The 16,474-nt window shown below is 34.1% G+C and overlaps 1 protein-coding gene across 4 annotated transcripts in view; it reads left to right on the forward strand.

The window, feature by feature from the left end:
* Positions 1 to 16,474, forward strand: part of ncoa1 (nuclear receptor coactivator 1) — a 74,560-nt gene that overhangs the window by 7,697 nt on the left and 50,389 nt on the right. For 2 of the 4 annotated variants that reach the window (XR_007829950.1, XM_051138225.1), the window contains exons 2-3: positions 4,210 to 4,381; positions 6,079 to 6,251. The gene's annotated coding sequence lies outside the window, so the exon portion shown is untranslated. Of the gene's footprint in view, positions 1 to 4,209; positions 4,382 to 6,078; positions 6,252 to 15,251; positions 15,447 to 16,474 lie in introns of those variants that run through there. The other 2 variants (XM_051138226.1, XM_051138227.1) reach the window with 2 other exon arrangements.

Below are 16,474 nucleotides of genomic sequence, written 5' to 3' on the forward strand. Positions count from 1 at the left end.
CACATATATATATATATATATACACATATACATATATATATATATATATATAGTGCCCCTGAGTTTGAACTTTCAAAATACAGTTTAAATGCAAATGGTTATAAACGATCCCAGCCAAGAAAAAAGGGTTTTATCTAGTGGAAAAAAAAAAAAAAAATTGCAATTTTATACTTTTTAACCTCAAACTAGGGCGATAATTATCATGATATAATTTTCCTTGATAAAACGATATGAAGAGTTCAATAAATAATTTTTATGTGCTTAAAGTGGAACGAAACAGTGCGCCAAGAAAAACGGGGTCAGAATAAATTTAACCATATAAAACTGAGGTTGCTACAATTTTTCCAATGTTACTGATTGATAACGAACAAAAAGTTACCTCTGCATTCTCAAGCTAATATCAAATAAGCATTTCTAAAAAAAAAAAAAAAAAAAAAAGTTATTATTATTATATTATTATATATATTATTATTATTATTATTATTATTATTATTATTATTAGGACTATTTTTAAGTTGGAGGAGAAAATGAGATGGGAGTTTTTCGACATATCCTAACTGTCTTCACGCAAAGCTTCTTTCTTTCAAGTTTAAAGTCAGATTATTGCTCTAAAGTGAAAGTTGTAGAAACCAGACCATTAATTTTCCTTTCAAATCAGTTTCAAATCAAGAAACAGGTTTGGGTTGTCTGATAATAATAATAATAATAATAATATCACTTTTTTTTTTTTTTTTTTTTTTTTTTTTTTTAGAAATGCTTATTTGATATTAGCTTGAGAATGCAGAGGTAACTTTTTGTTTGTTATCAGTCAGTAACATTGGAAAAATTGTAGCAACCTCAGTTTTATATGGTTAAATTTATTCTGACCCAGTTTTTCTTGGCGGACTGTTTTGTTCCACTTTAAGCACATACAAATTATTTATTGAACTCTTCATATCGTTTTATCAAGGAAAATTATATCACGATAATTATCGTTATCGAATTATCGCCCAGCCCTAGTTTGAGGTTAAAAAGTATAAAATTGCAAAATTTTTTTTTTTTTTTTTTTTTTTTTTTTTTTTTTTTTTCTCCCCACTAGGTAAAACCCTTTTTTCTTGGCTGGGATCGTTTAGAACCATTTGCATTTAAACTGTATTTTGAAAGTTCAAACTCAGGGGCACTATATATAAGTCCATTATATGGAGAGAAATCCTAAAATGTTTGTCTCAAAAAACAATTTCTTTACGACTGAAGAAAGAAAGACATGAACATCTTGGATGACAAGGGGGTGAGTACATTATCTGTCAATTTTTGTTCTGAAAGTGAACTACTCCTTTAATTCTGATTGATTGATTGTGGCATTCACAGCTATTTTCTATATAACAAGTGAAATGAATACCAAACTGTTTAAGAGACTTTTCTGTCACAGCTCTCATATCTTTCAACAGTCTCTTTTCTCACATAATACAGAAATTTGTGCCCATCTAGGCTATTCAGTATGTAGCTATGAAATACATGCATAATAGACCTTTTCAATCAGGTTATGGCTTTGAACATTGACTTTTAAGACTTTCGTTTTGTGTGTATTTCATTGGATTCACACATATTATGCTGCAGTCATAGCCTATTTGCTAAACGTAGCCCATAGATTTAGGCTCATAGTTCTGGGGCACTCAAGAGCAAATAAAGTAAAATGTAGTATATACCGCCACCACTGCAGAGAGGAAAGAAGCTTTGCGTTGTTATACGAGAAGGATTTTAATTTTGAGGTTGTGTCGTCCCGCCGTCTGTCTAAAAACCACAGTGATCAATATACAGTATGGCTAGTGTTTAGGAAAATGAGTGGTTTAGGGTGATACGTTCATTTGCCATAGATTTTTTTAAAGACATGTGTATTATTCATCGTAATGAGGGCTAATCAATAGTTCTCAAGCATCCTAAAAGCTTTTTTTCTGGTACGCTTCAGTTTTCTCGCTTACGCTCCATTACATTGCGGGAAACTTGTCAGTAAAACATACTTTTTTTTGTTTGTTTGTTTTTTTTTTTTTAAATATTAAGCAGGCTTTACCTACAGGCAGTTTTTGTATTAAATTACCCAATGCATTTTGCAATGCAATCTTATTTTTGACTTATACAGCTCAATATAATGGCGTTGTAGTATATATCTAGGTTGTGTTTCAAAATAATGGACAAAGCGTTCATTATTAAAGGGATAGTTCACCCAACAATGACAATTCTGTCATTAATTACTCACCCTCATGTCGTTCCAAACTTGTAAGACCTTCATCTTCAGAACACAAATTGGATTTCATCAAAAATATCTCAATTTGTGTTCAAAGATGAGTATTTTTGAGTATAATACACGTATTTAACTATTCAAAATCTGTGTTGGCCCATCTCAGGCAACTTTAATACATTTTTTACTGAATTTTAAAGTGAGGACGTACGGATTTTTCTCAGTCCTCAGACCAAAACTCTTATGTCTTTTAAAAAGCATGTTACAAATATGTCAACAAATTCCTTCATTTTCCCTCAGCCAGGTGTTTATTGGGACAAATAATGGACCAAACTTAATTAAATATATTTTTTAAGAAAAAATGATTTAGTAACAGGGTTATGAGGTAACAAAAAATAATAACTATAACATATTAAATTAAAAATGATATTAAAAATAATAAACTTAACAAATAATGCTTTTTTAGTTTTTTTGTGAATATTGTTTCGTAGGTCACATTCAAACGGCATTTCATGTTTGGGTCTAATACATATTTCCCACAGGAGAGAAATTGCAAGTGAATATTTTGTCATAATATACAACAACAATGCCAGAACAACCATAAGTTTTCTCTGGGCAAAAACATTGTCCTAGTGCCAAAACATTGAGAAAAAGATGCATTTTCAAATTTATCTAGATTAATATGGATGTAGCCTAAAATTTGTATTAATAATCACTCATTCCTGTTACTATTACTCAGTTACTATAGTTGAGTATAGGATATATGAGTATATGAGTAACAGGACTGAAAGTAACAGGATTGAGATTTTTGGATAAAATTAGCAAATACATAAAATATAGCCACATGGAGTACATACTAATATTATGAGGATACTCAGCAAATTATAGTGATTCATCAAAGATTTGTATTTTTAAAATAAACAAGTAACATCTAAGAAATAATTTAGGTAACAGGACAGTATTTTTATTATGACGCTCCCAGCCACAGTTACAATATCATCAAAGATACAGGAAAGAAAATAAGACCACATGCTTTCGGTCATTTCATTGCCTTCAAAAGATCCAGATGTTGCAATATTGTGTTGAAAATGTGTCTTGTGGAATTTTCTCAGTTTTTTAGAGAGGGGAATGTGTTAGGGTAACAGGACTGAGTGAAAACCTAGGGGGGTTTTATCCAAACTATTATACATTTATGTAATAAATGTATTTAAATCACAGGTGGGATATGTTTAAATGCAAAATGTTCAGTGTTTTTGAACACTTTCTTAATTAAATATTTTAAATGCGCAGTTAGATTAATGTGCAGGACACTTTGCTTAATAATGAAATGTGTTTAATAGTTAATTTTTATGCATATTTTTACATGGTGACAGAAATGGCACCCATTCGGTGGAATGAACCTTATGCTTTAAATCTACTCGTTCTTTAAAATATGAAAAGATACAATCCCACTGGTTCTTAAATGAATACCCTACTCTTCAAATACCTTAAGGGCCCCATGAGAATCGATATTGTTGGTTGAGAATACTGGTCTGGAACAAGAACAAAGGCCCATCTGAAGTCAAAAGCTTTATGGTTTCCTAGTTGCTACAATCTACAACGCATACACACACACATTCAGTCAAACCATCAGTGCTCTCTGCCTTAGGTCTCACATCTGTTGAAGTGAAGTAAAAGGTTCTTAATTAACACAGCAGGAAATCTTCGCTTTCATCTTCTCGCTGTATACAAATCATTAGATTTGATCACAGCTCAGCGCCGATCAGCTGCTTGCTCAAAGCCGGTTTTCAAATAGATTAGCTTCTTGTTTTATAACCTCTTTTTTTTCGTGAAACTTCATGGCAAAGCTTGAGACAGTGCTGGCTTTCATCACTGTTAGATAATGTGTGCCTTGAGGCGTTCGCAATGCAAAATTTGCGGTTTTGGTGTTTTTGTGATTGGTTTTGCTCTTTCAACGCAAGTTAATTTTTTTTTCTCTTGTGATTGATTCACAGGTTGCATTGTGTGCCCAGTTCCTCCTGCCTCCCCTTGTGGGATGGTTCTGCATGACAGGGAGGGCATGGTTCTGTAACCCCCTCTCTGTCCTTCAGTTCCCATCCCATACACCCAGTGGACCACAGCCATAGTGTTCCTTTCAATGAACATCCCTCTGGAGCCCTAGATCAAGTAAGTCAACCACATTGGGTTTTCCCAGTGACCTCTAGTATTAAAAAGCTCTGTACACTTCAATTACTTTTATTTAAAAATTTGTATAAAGACCCATTATATGTGATACTAAAGCTAAAATGTGTTTTTAAGACATTCACTCCCATTACCTGTACATACAGTACTGACAAAAATCATACATGCTGTCTTTTTTCATACATGCTGTCTTTTTTCAATGTTTGCCCACTTTTTAACCATCAAGGTCCTCCGTGAAGTCACAATCTGTGCTGATGTGCAGCAGGTTATTGATGTGGATATGGTGCAATTGTATAAACATTTATATGCCAAGCTGTGCTTAGACTTTATTCGTGTGGCTTATAACTAGATGTAGTGTAACAGACCTTACAGTTGCTATGGCAATGCAAAAAATGATTTTGCACACATATGCATCTATGACTAGACTGTCTCAGTATGTGTTGAATTTTCATATTCGCTGAGAGCATGACTTTCATGTATGCTTGATGTTACATAACTTCTGTTTACTTTTGCCTTTTTATTAGCTTTTCCTTTTACACTGATAGGTAAATGCCAAGTAGGTTAGTTTGTTTAAAAGCAATATTAAATTGATTGAATTGATTAAATAGACAAACTACAAACAAATTAAATGATTAAAGTAATGTAAATGAATTACTTTAATTTAAAATAATTTTAATTATTTTAAATAATTTAAAAAAGAAGCATAATTTATATATTTTTATAATGTTTTTAATATTTTGGATTAGATTTTATCTTTTAAGTTTCAGTAATTGTGTGTTTTTATTTATTTTATTAAATTGTTTTAGTAATTATAGTACTTAAACCAGTCAAAAGTTTGGGGCTATGACGCAGTTGCGCTTCGGGTGGACCTTTCCCGATCCCGCCCCCCTCTCTCTCCCCCACTCAATTCCTGTCCTAGCTCTACTGTCCTATCAATGAAAAACTGCAAAATGCCCCCCCCAAAAAAAAGTTTTTAAACAGTACGTTTTTTAATGTTTGTTTAAATAATTCTCTTCTGCCCAGCAGGCATTTATTTGATCTAAAATACAGCAAAAGCAATAATGTTGTGAAATATTTGAAATGTATTCCTGTGATCAAAGCTAAAATTATTATTCCAGTCTTCATTGTCACATGATCCTTCAGAAATCATTCTAATATGCTGATTTGCTGTTCATTAAACATTATTTATTTATTTTGGGAAAGAAATTATAGAAATTAATACTTTTATTTAGCAAGGATGCTTTAAACAACAACAACAATAATAATAATAATAATGAAAATACATGTTTTTGAGCATCAAATGAGAATATTAAAATGATTTCTGAAGGATAATGTGACTGGAGTAATGATGCTAAAAATTCAGCTTTGAAATCACAGGAATAAATTACATTTTAAAATATATTCAAATAGAAGACAGTTATTTTAAATAGTAAAAATATTTCTAAATTTTACTGTTTTTGCTGTACATTGGGTAAAATAAATGCAGGCTTGGTGACTTCTTTAAAAAAATCCTACTGTTCAAAAACTGAAGACTGGTAGTGTAACTAAAAATGTTTTTATAATATATATTTTTCTAAGTTAACAGTAATAGCACCATAGGGCTGACGACCAGATTCAACTGCTGTGTAAACGTCACCTAAAATGCTTGTAAATTTTTACACTATATTTTACTTCTTGCGCAGGTTACATTGGGTGTCCATTCTCTGCTGCCTCCCCCCGGTGGGATGGTTCTGCATGACAGGGAGGGTGTGCCGCCGTAGCCCCCTCTCCTTGAGATCTCTCCCACCCCGTAAACCCAGTGGACCACAGCCATAGTGTTCCCCTCAATGAGTATCCCTCTGGAGCCTTAGATCAAGTAAGTCAGCAGATCATTGCGAAGCTCAAAGCTGTATTGAAATAACCTGAATTGGCAAGAGCTGAAACTGTGGATCCAAGTCTTTTATAGGAGAAATGTTTACATAATCATCCAGTGTTTTGGAGTAACAAACTACAAGTTGTGATGGGACTAAGTGGACAGCATTCTTAGTGGTGTGACAGTAGCTCAGCTGTTTTCAAAATAGTGCAGCGCTTAGAGTAACAAGCTATTTTCTCCAAGTTGTGGTGGCATGACTAAACGTTACATCACTGTTGTTTGTCACATTATATTACACATGTAGCCTCATGTGTGCAGAGGGAAAAAAATCTGACACTTGTAACATGATATTGGCTTGTTTAAACATTGTTTTACACTGATTTATTTGTGTTTAATACACCACCATTCAAAAGTCAGGTCTTTCAGATTTCTGTGGGGAAATAAATGAACATTTTTATTAAGCAAGGATGCATTAAATTGATCAAATGTGACCGTAAATATATACATGTATAATGTTACTATTTCTTTGCTGTTTTAAATGCAGTTCGTTTAAACTTTATATCCATGAAAGATCCTGAATAAAATGTTTTTAATCATTGATAATAAGAGTAAATGAATAAATCTTGAGCATAAAATCAGCATATTAGAGTGATTTCAGGATCTTGTGACACTGAAGACTGGAGTAATGGCTGCTGAAAATTCAGTTTTGCCATCACAGGAATAAATAGATACTCAAATAGAAAATAGTTCTTTTAAATTGTAAGAACATTTCACTTTTACTGATTTGTTTATTAAATAGACACAAGAGACTTAAACATTTTAAAATCTTACTGACCTTAAACTTTTGAATGGTAATGTAAAGTTGTTACTGCATTTTCTGTTTATTTTTATTGGCGTACATTTTAACACGACTCAAAATGGAAAAACTGAACTATAATATTAATGAAAATATAACATTTGTTGTGCATATGTCAAGCTGCCCATCCTTTTTTTTGTTAATGATGTAATTATAAAATTGCAATATAATTATATATATACTACACCCTATGTTTTTTTGTAACTTACGTAGCTTATTCTGTAACACTTTAGTGTTATGTGTTAACATTAGTTAATGTATTAACTAACATGAACGAACAATGAATAATCCTTTTATTACATCAGATTAATTGTAAATGTTATTTAATATAAATACAGTCGTCCATTGTTTGTTCGTGTTACTTCACAGTGCATTAACTACTGTTAACAAACTTGTGATTTTAATAACGCATTAGTAAATGCTGAAATTAACATTAGCTAAGATTAATAAATGCTGTAGAAGTGTTGTTCATTCTTAGCTCATGTTAACTAATGTAGTTAACTTAGGGCTGTCAAGTGATTAATCGCGATTCTCTTTGAGTTTGCCTAAATACGTGTGTGTGTAATTATTGTATATATAAATACACACAAATTAATGTATATATTTAAGAGAAATATGTTATTTATGTGCAAAATATTTTTATTTATAATATAAATTCTATAAAAATTGATGAATGCATATACTTTTAAATATTTCTTAAATATATACATGAATGTGTTTGTATTTATATATGCATAATAATTACACACAGTACACACACATATATTAGGCAAACTCAAACTTTTATTTTGTATGCGATTAATTGCGATTAATCATTTGGCAGCCCTAAGTTAACTGATGAACCTTGTAAAATGTTACCAAATATTCAGTAGCTTGTATCTTAGTTTCACTTCTGCTTTTATTAATCTTATTTGTATGAACACATCTATTAAATGAATAACTGTAGATATCATAATTGACAACTGTCAGCTAATGTTGTCATTGCAAAGTTAACCGATAAATTGCATCCATAAGACTTTGAGGTGTTTCAGATATTAATGATCGGTCATGGGGACCGTCGGTGCAGGTTTAACACTTTTCCTGGCCCCACTGCATGGTGTTTCTGTATTTGCGTATACTGTGTTGTGTTCTGGTAGTTCAACAGACCCTACAGTTGTCATGGTAATGTGAAACCCGATTGTGCCTGCACTGCATCCGTCTGCACTGCTTTCTTTTGCTGTTAAATTTTTACACTTGTGTAGTTTAATTATTAACATGGTTTTAAGGTATGGATGTTTGTTAAATAACCCATTTTTGCTGATTGCTGTGTTCTTTGTCTATGGTATTTTAGAAGGGCCTCCAACTCTTGTTCTTATGTTGCTTTGTTTCTGGATTAGTTTCACCTACACTGAAATCTAATTGGTCTGATGTATGGATCCTCATGTATATTAATCATCATATATGGGCTTAAGGATATCTATAAGCTAGTGTGTTTCAAAACAATGACAAAATTTGTGTCAATTCTACCAGAGGTCCCCGGCTCAAATTTTGGAGAGTCAAGTTACAAGGGGGTAGAAATGTCTTCAGAAAGATGGCAGCATCATAATGTGATTTTTACAAAGAGATTGGTAGATCTATTAGTAAAATCTGTTGAATTTAGCAATCTTTGTTGCCTTATGTGCCAATGGTATGGGATTATTTTTGTGCCAATAAGAATGAACGTAACTTTATAAAACTGAACGTAACTTTCCAAGAAACGATCAAAAATATGCCACTGCAAAAGAAGAAAAACGCAATGAAAATGAAAAAATGAACTCAGTCGCACGAATTTAACATGCTCTTCAAATATGCTTCATTCTTTAATGATTTTCAAAGAATCGTTTTCGCGAATCATGGATTCTGAATGCGTTGCCACAGCTTTCGCTTACGCTTCGCAAATTTTCGTTTGCTGTTTTGGCACAAACCTCTCGTGGGGGCGGGCTTAACAGCGATCTACTCTGATTGGCTAATGAGCTTTTGATGGACAGTTGCTCTCTGACCTGGAAGCACGGACGGTGACGTCAGTGGCGCACATATTGGAAAGTTGTTGTGGTGTGCAATACATCGTGCTTTGTTTATATTAAGTATTAATGTTATTAGTATTTCACCTACGGTCGTCTCTTAGTTTCTAAAGATGAGCTCCCAGGAGAGACACGGAGCGGCATCATCTTCCACCTCAGCTTGTCCCTCAGGGCAGCTTGAAGTAAGTTCGTGTTGCTAAAGTAACGTTAATCAATAACATCGATAAAAGTTTTATTCATGTACAGTGTGCAACAGTTCTGATAGTTTCTATAAACAAAGCACGACGTATTGCGCCACTGACATCACCGTCCGTGTTTCCAGGTCAGAGAGCAACTGTCCATCAAAAGCTCATTAGCCAATCAGAGTAGATCGCTGTTAAGCCCGCCCCCGCGAGAGGTTTGTGCCAAAACAGCAAACGAAAATTTGCGAAGCGTAAGCGAAAGCTGTGGCAACGCATTCAGAATCCATGATTCGTGAAAACGATTCTTTGAAAATCATTAACAAAGAATGAAGCATATTTGAAGAGCATGTTAAATTCGTGCGACTGAGTTCATTTTTTCATTTTCATTGTGTTTTTCTTCTTTTGCAGTGGCATATTTTTGATCGTTTCTTGGAAAGTTACGTTCAGTTTTATAAAGTTACGTTCATTCTTATTGGCACAAAAATAATCCCATACAATGGTGACCATTCAAAAATGGGGAAACGGCACTTTCAAGTTTTTCTCCAAAATTTGCATGCCTGTAACTCAAGAAGAATTAAAGATATCTTAGTGCCCTTTTAGATATTGGGACTTAACAAACTTTCCTTTTGGCATCTTTAATTTTAATGCCCAGTGAGATTCGGTTCCAGAGATATTGAAGTTTCAATATGGCTCCAGGTCAGGGATCTTAAAATCTTAATTTTCAAGGCCCTACATTATTCAGTTCCAGAGATATGGGGATCTCAATGAGGCTGCATGTTCAGATTGTTGAATGTTACCCATTTTCAGTGGTCGAAAGCCAAATGTTGGTCACTTTGCATTCAGCTGATTCTTTTTTAATTTAAAGGGGTCATCGGATGCTAAGTTCACTTTTACATGTTGTTTGAACATTACTGTGTGTTGGCAGTGTATGTACAAATCTACCCTATAATGATAAAAATCCATACAGTGTTTTTTTTTTTTCTTAAATCTGTAAAAATAATAATCCCTTTTTCAAATTGAGCCATTCTCAGATGCCTGTCGTTGTGGCGTCACACCGACAGAGGCCGCTCCCACGATAGTTGATTGACATGAGCGTCTTACCTCAGATCAGTTGTAACAGTCCGACTTCCATTGTTTTGATGCTGGAGCAGGGATGTAAGTTAGAAAAGAATTAAGCAGTTGAGGTGTTGTGTTGCTGGATGTAATAATGAATGTAGTGGTCGTCATTTAATTATGTTTGTTTGTGAAGGGAATGCGGCTCCCGATCTACATATATCCGACTATGTTCGCACGAATCATTCTTGATCCAGCTTCTCTTACAGCAGAAGTGAGAATAAGGGTTTTTTTATGAATCTTTGCGATCGCCTTTAGCTAACTAGCACATTATTAGGAAAGTAAACAGGGGTGAGGGGTGGGGTGAGCAGACCTCATTTGCATTTAAAGCTGCCTCGACCAGAATTTACCTTTGGCAAGGTAAAAAGGGTGTTGTTTTACACTACCATTGAGAATTTTTACAAAATTATATATTAAAGAACAAAGTATATTAAAGACTTTTCATTAAAGCCCTAAAGAATCGTCTCAACTTGTGGAAAATGGGCATCCGATGACCCCTTTAAAGGACAATGTCTGAAAAAGAAATAATGTTGAAATTAGAATTGTATAAAAAAAGCGGCAATATGGATTAACTATTTTAATGACATCACCCTGCTATTCAGCTTCTCATCAAACTTTCTGTTCAATCAAATGCTCTCTAGAATTCGAAGCGTCCCGCCCCCTACACTATAAATAGACGCTGAAGCTAAAGCTTCCAGAACAAAAGTTTACAGATAATGTACTCATCCTTTTAGTCCGAGATGTTCATGTCTTTCTTTCTTCAGTCGTAAAGAAATTGTTTTTTGAGGAAAACATTTGAGCATATAATGGACCGCTATGGTGTCCTGAGTTTGAACTTCCAAAATGCGGTTGTGAACAATCCCAGCCGAGGAAGAAGGGTCTTATCTACCGAAACGATTGGTCATTTTCATTTAAAAAAAATCTAATTTAAATACTTTTTAATTTTTTTAAAGGCTCGTCTTGTCTTGCTCTGCCTGCCTACGATCCAGTCTTTGCGAAGTGAAAATGCAAAGAAGACCAAACACCTATAACAAAAAAGGTAAAACAGCGATGTATGACTATTTTGAAGTGAAGGGAAAACATGAGATGGGAGTTTTTTGACATAAACACAAAAAACAGTTTTTCGACAAAACAGTCCAGGCAGAGTTAGACAAGATGAGCGTTTGACATTAAAAAGTATATAAAAATGTTAGTATTTTTATGAAAATAACCAAGCGTTTCACTAGATAAGACCCTTCTTCCTCAGCTGGGATCATTTGCAACCGCATTTGGGATCGTTAGAAGCTGCATTTAAACTGCATTTTGGAAGTTCATGTTCGGGGCACCATAGCAATCCATTATACGGAGAAAAATCCTGAAATGTTTTCCTCAAAAAACATGTTCTTCACGACTGAACAAAGAAAGACATGAACATCTTGGATGACAAGGGGGTAAGTACATTATCTGTAAATCTTTGTTCTGGAAGTGGACTTCTCCTTTAAGAAACATTTAATATTATGAAGAAGAGAAAATCATAGTGACTGCTAGAAATTAGCCACCTGGGATTGTGTGTTTGCTTTAATTTTTAATGTATCAATTATGAAAAAGTGTAGTTCGTTCTGTTTTCACAAACAGGCTTATATTCTTAGTTCGTAGTAGTCCTGGTTAATAAGATTATTGCAAGTAAATCCAACCAGCTACATTAAATAAAAGATTTACCATACCACAGATTAGAGGAGAGAGACAGAGTGCTTTATTCTTTCTCCACACTTATTTCTGAGTTAAAGTAACTAAAAATGTAATAAGTGTGTAAGTTCAGCAGGATTTCCCTGCATCTCTGTGTGCATTTTGTACATACAGACACAGATGTAGGTTAAAGCTGTCAGATGGTATGTTTACATCCTGGTTACGGGTATTATACAAGCTGTAATCAAATGCAAAAACCCACGACTAAAATGTAATTTACTCCATTTCCTAATGTATGGAAAAATGCTCACGCTAATCACTTAGTTGCTTGGAAACCAGCTGAATAGACAGACCTCCCTCTTAATATGAGGGTAATCACTGACTTGCATGAATTAGTCAAAGACCTTAATGGCTTCTCAATTCAGTTTGGAAAAAGGCAGTTTGTTTAGCTTATATGATGATTGCGTGAGCGTGCCTGTGTTTTCTTTAAAGGTGCTTGTTGATTGTACAGCGCTCTGACACCTGGTTTCTTAGCCGTAGTTGTCAGACTTCTCTTTACTGCTTCCGCATACTTAGGTTGTACTCTCCCAACAATTTTCCCCATAATTATCGGGTTTTGTTTGACATGTGTTTTGTGTTATGGAACCCATGATCTTTTTCTCATGTCAACAGTACAGTGTTATACAGTCAGGGTTGGGTAATTTAATGCTGATGAGGCTCAGAATGCAAAAAAAAAACATGCCCTCTTTTCATGAATAATATTTAGTGTTTTATTTGTATTCAATTTGATGTTTTCCCTTTGCAACGCTGCAGCCTGAGGTCAGAGGAGGTGAAAAAGTACTATGGAGGCTATTGGAAAATCAAGTGCGTACTCAAGGGTGCAATTACACTGAATAGAAAAGAGAAAGAGTAGAACAGTGGTTTTTGAACTGATTCTGAGTGTACTTTGTTTTTAAACCTATAAAATCTGCAACTTGTGTGTGTTATTGGTTGAGGGAGATTTCTATAGCAATGTTCTTTTATTGTGACTATCGAAGTAAACACAGTTTTAAAATAACAGACATTGATTTTTTTTTTATTCCTCGAACTGCGTAAGAATCCACTGACCTCATTTTAAGCCATACTTGTTTGCATGCTGTCGAAGCTGACACTGTAATTTAGAGCTGTTTAGATCCTGTCTCTCTGTAGTTGTGTCACTTAGTGCATATTGCTGCTAATATTGTGTCTGTGTGTTGTGCTGAAATGAACCCTGCTGCATTGGACTATTTCTTTCTTAACCCTGAAAAGTCATAAGTATGAAATAATATTCTTATTTTTTGTTTTTGGTGTTAGAAATCATTCTTGTTTTTTTTAAATGGGGTGGTTTATTGAAGTTTAGATGAAATATAGAAAGAAAACATTAAAAATGTACACAGGATTTGCTTATTTATTTGGTCAAAAAGTTCAAAAATTCTTATAGCTTGTTATATAAATCAATTTCAAGTCAGATTTTTATCGGACTATCAGAAATATCGGTTGTCGCTGTATATCACTCAATAATATGTCTTATTAAAATGATATTTAAATACTTTTATGATACTTTTCATTTGCAAGTTTCAGAGATCAGTAAGACTTGTAATGTTTTTTAAAGAAGTCTCTTATGCTTAACAAGGCTGCATTTATTTGATCAAAAATACAGAAAAAACAGTAATGTTTTGGAACTTAAAATATTTTTTAGGATTCTTTGAATAAAGTTAAAAAGTACAGAATTTATTCAAATTATAAATCTTTTCTAACAATATAAGTCTTTGCTATCATCCTCCCTGAATAAAAGTATTAATTTCTTTCAAAAAGAATAAAAACTTACTGACCCCAAAATTGAACGGTAGTGTATATTGTTAAAAAAAGGTTTATATTTAATTGATACATTTTAACATGATTTTTCTAAAAAAAAAAAAAAAAAATAATAAAAAAAGTTTATACATATATATATATATATATATATATATATATATATACACAACAGTATAATAGCCCCACGTTAATACAGTTGATCTTGAAATATTAATAACAATATGTGACCCTGGACCACAAAACCTGTCATAAATAGCACGGGTATATTTGTACCAATAGTCAAAAATACATTGTATGGGTCAAAATGAATGTTTTTTTCTTTTATGCCCAAAATCCAATTGGGGTATTAAGTAAAGATCATGTTCCATGAAGATATTTTTAAAATTTCCTACCGTAAATATATCAAAACTTATTGTAATATATTACTAAATTGTAGTATGCATTGCAAAGAACTTCATTTGGACAACTTTAACGGTGATTTTCTCAGTATTCTGATCTTTTTGCTCCCTCAGATTTTCACAGCCAAATATTGTTCTATCCTAACAAACCACACATCAATGGAAAGCTTATTTATTCAGCTTATTCATGCTCATGACTGGTTTTGTGGTCCAGTGTCTCACATGAGTTATTCTTACCTTTACAGCAAAAAAACATGTGTACCATGACCTGAAGGTGGATTAATTTAAAATTAGACTGAGAAGAAAAATGACTTGCTAAACGAGTTTGCAAACAGTCAGGTGAACCTTAAAACAGCCTAATTATCAAGGGCTTTTTTCATTAAAACAAACTCCTGACTAATCCATTTTGAAAATGCAGTTTGCACATCCCTTGGATCATTATATAATTTTTTTAACCACAAATTTCTGTTGTGGGAAGCTCACGATCCTTTGAAAAATATTGAATTAGTTGGCACATCATCAAAGAATGAGTCACGACTGTTGCTTCAGCCTCACACTGTGTTCAGATTTTCAGAGAGAGCTGTATACATTTTCTCTCTCGTCTGTATTGCTATGGGGAGGTAGACAGCAACAGTGACTCCACGGCTTCTCATGGAGCAAACCATTGACGGACAGAGGGGGACGGGTGTGTGCAGTCAAGCGTGGGATTTGTCTGTTTTGAAACTTCCTCGCTCTGCCGCTGGTCTCCTCTACGAGGGCCTCTCCCCTCTCCTGTTGAGCTGTGCCCTATTAGCTCACTTTTATGAGATGCTTTTTCTCTTTTCGCCTGGCGTGAGCATTGATAAGAGTGTGTAAACAATACTTTTCATCCCCTCTCCTTCGGTGCACAGTGGTCTGTCCCTCTCACTCAGTGACATACGTTGCTGTTCTGTCTGCGCGCGAGGTGATTAGTGTAGCTCTCGACGAGAAGGAGCCCCGTATCCTGGGAAATGGCGAGACACGCGGCCACAGCTCGTGCTGACAGAGGGGTTAGCGCAACTGTCGAGGACCGTTCTCTGACCGGACAGCCTGAGTTGGCCAACTTCATAGGTGACAGCTGAGCCCTGCCTCAGGTGCGTGAGTGAGAAAAAGAGAGGGCGAAAAGGAAAATCCCTCCCACTTTTTTTTTTTTTTTTTTTTTTTTCTCCCATAAGCAGGTTGTTTACCTTCAGGCCGACTGTGTGTGCGTGCACATACGCGTGGGAGCGTATGTGTGCCGAGCATGTGAGGGGACTGCAGGCCTCCCAGGGCTTTCATAGTTTGTCTTCTGAAGGAAGTGTGAGGAGAATTTACACATTAGCGTGGAGAGTGAGTGACCAAAGTGGACGCAGATTAAAGTGTTTACATCTTAAAATGTCTTTGTGGATGTAGTGAGGATGATTTGTTTTTGTACTAGTAGAAAGAGTGAGATCCTCTTGAATTTCAAGTGTTCTTTACAATCTGCTCTTCGTAATTATTTCATCAATGTTAAACTGGGAAAATTGTGAGTGTTGTTTATTAAATCATTCGTATGAAATGAGTGCTAAATAGTTCGCTTTTGTACACCCAAAACATACTCTAAGTGTGTGAATGCTTCTAGCTATGCAAGCTCACTTTCACTCAATTTTGCGTTGTGAAATTTACATTGTGACACAAGTATGCATTGCATTCTGAGTTTTACCACAAGGGGTGCTATAATAGACTTTAAAGCAGTGGTTCTCAAACAAGGGGGCATGGGCCCATTATGGACCTCAGCAAACTTCCACAGTTTCTCAAGATGACTTAAAAGTTTTAAAATAAGACTTAGTCAAATTTTAATACTTATAATTGTTTTTTTTTAAAAAGAAGGGACCTTTGAATATTCTTGTGGACTGTAGGGAGTCCTAAAGTCAGTCGATATCGATAATTACCATGATAAATGTACAATTTTTATTTAAGTTTAAAGGCAGATTTTTGCTCCAATGTAACAGTTGTAAACACCAGATGGTTAATTGTGGTTTTTAAACTATTCTTAATGGTCAGAACATGACAAACACTTCACGTTTTTGGATTCTTTACACTTTTCCAGTCATTTTTCCTTAACAAAATAAATAAAAAAACAATAAGAAAAAAAAATATTTCT

The sequence above is a fragment of the Labeo rohita genome, chromosome 20, assembly GCF_022985175.1.
Source record: "Labeo rohita strain BAU-BD-2019 chromosome 20, IGBB_LRoh.1.0, whole genome shotgun sequence".
In the NCBI taxonomy this organism is placed as follows: Eukaryota; Metazoa; Chordata; class Actinopteri; order Cypriniformes; family Cyprinidae; genus Labeo; species Labeo rohita.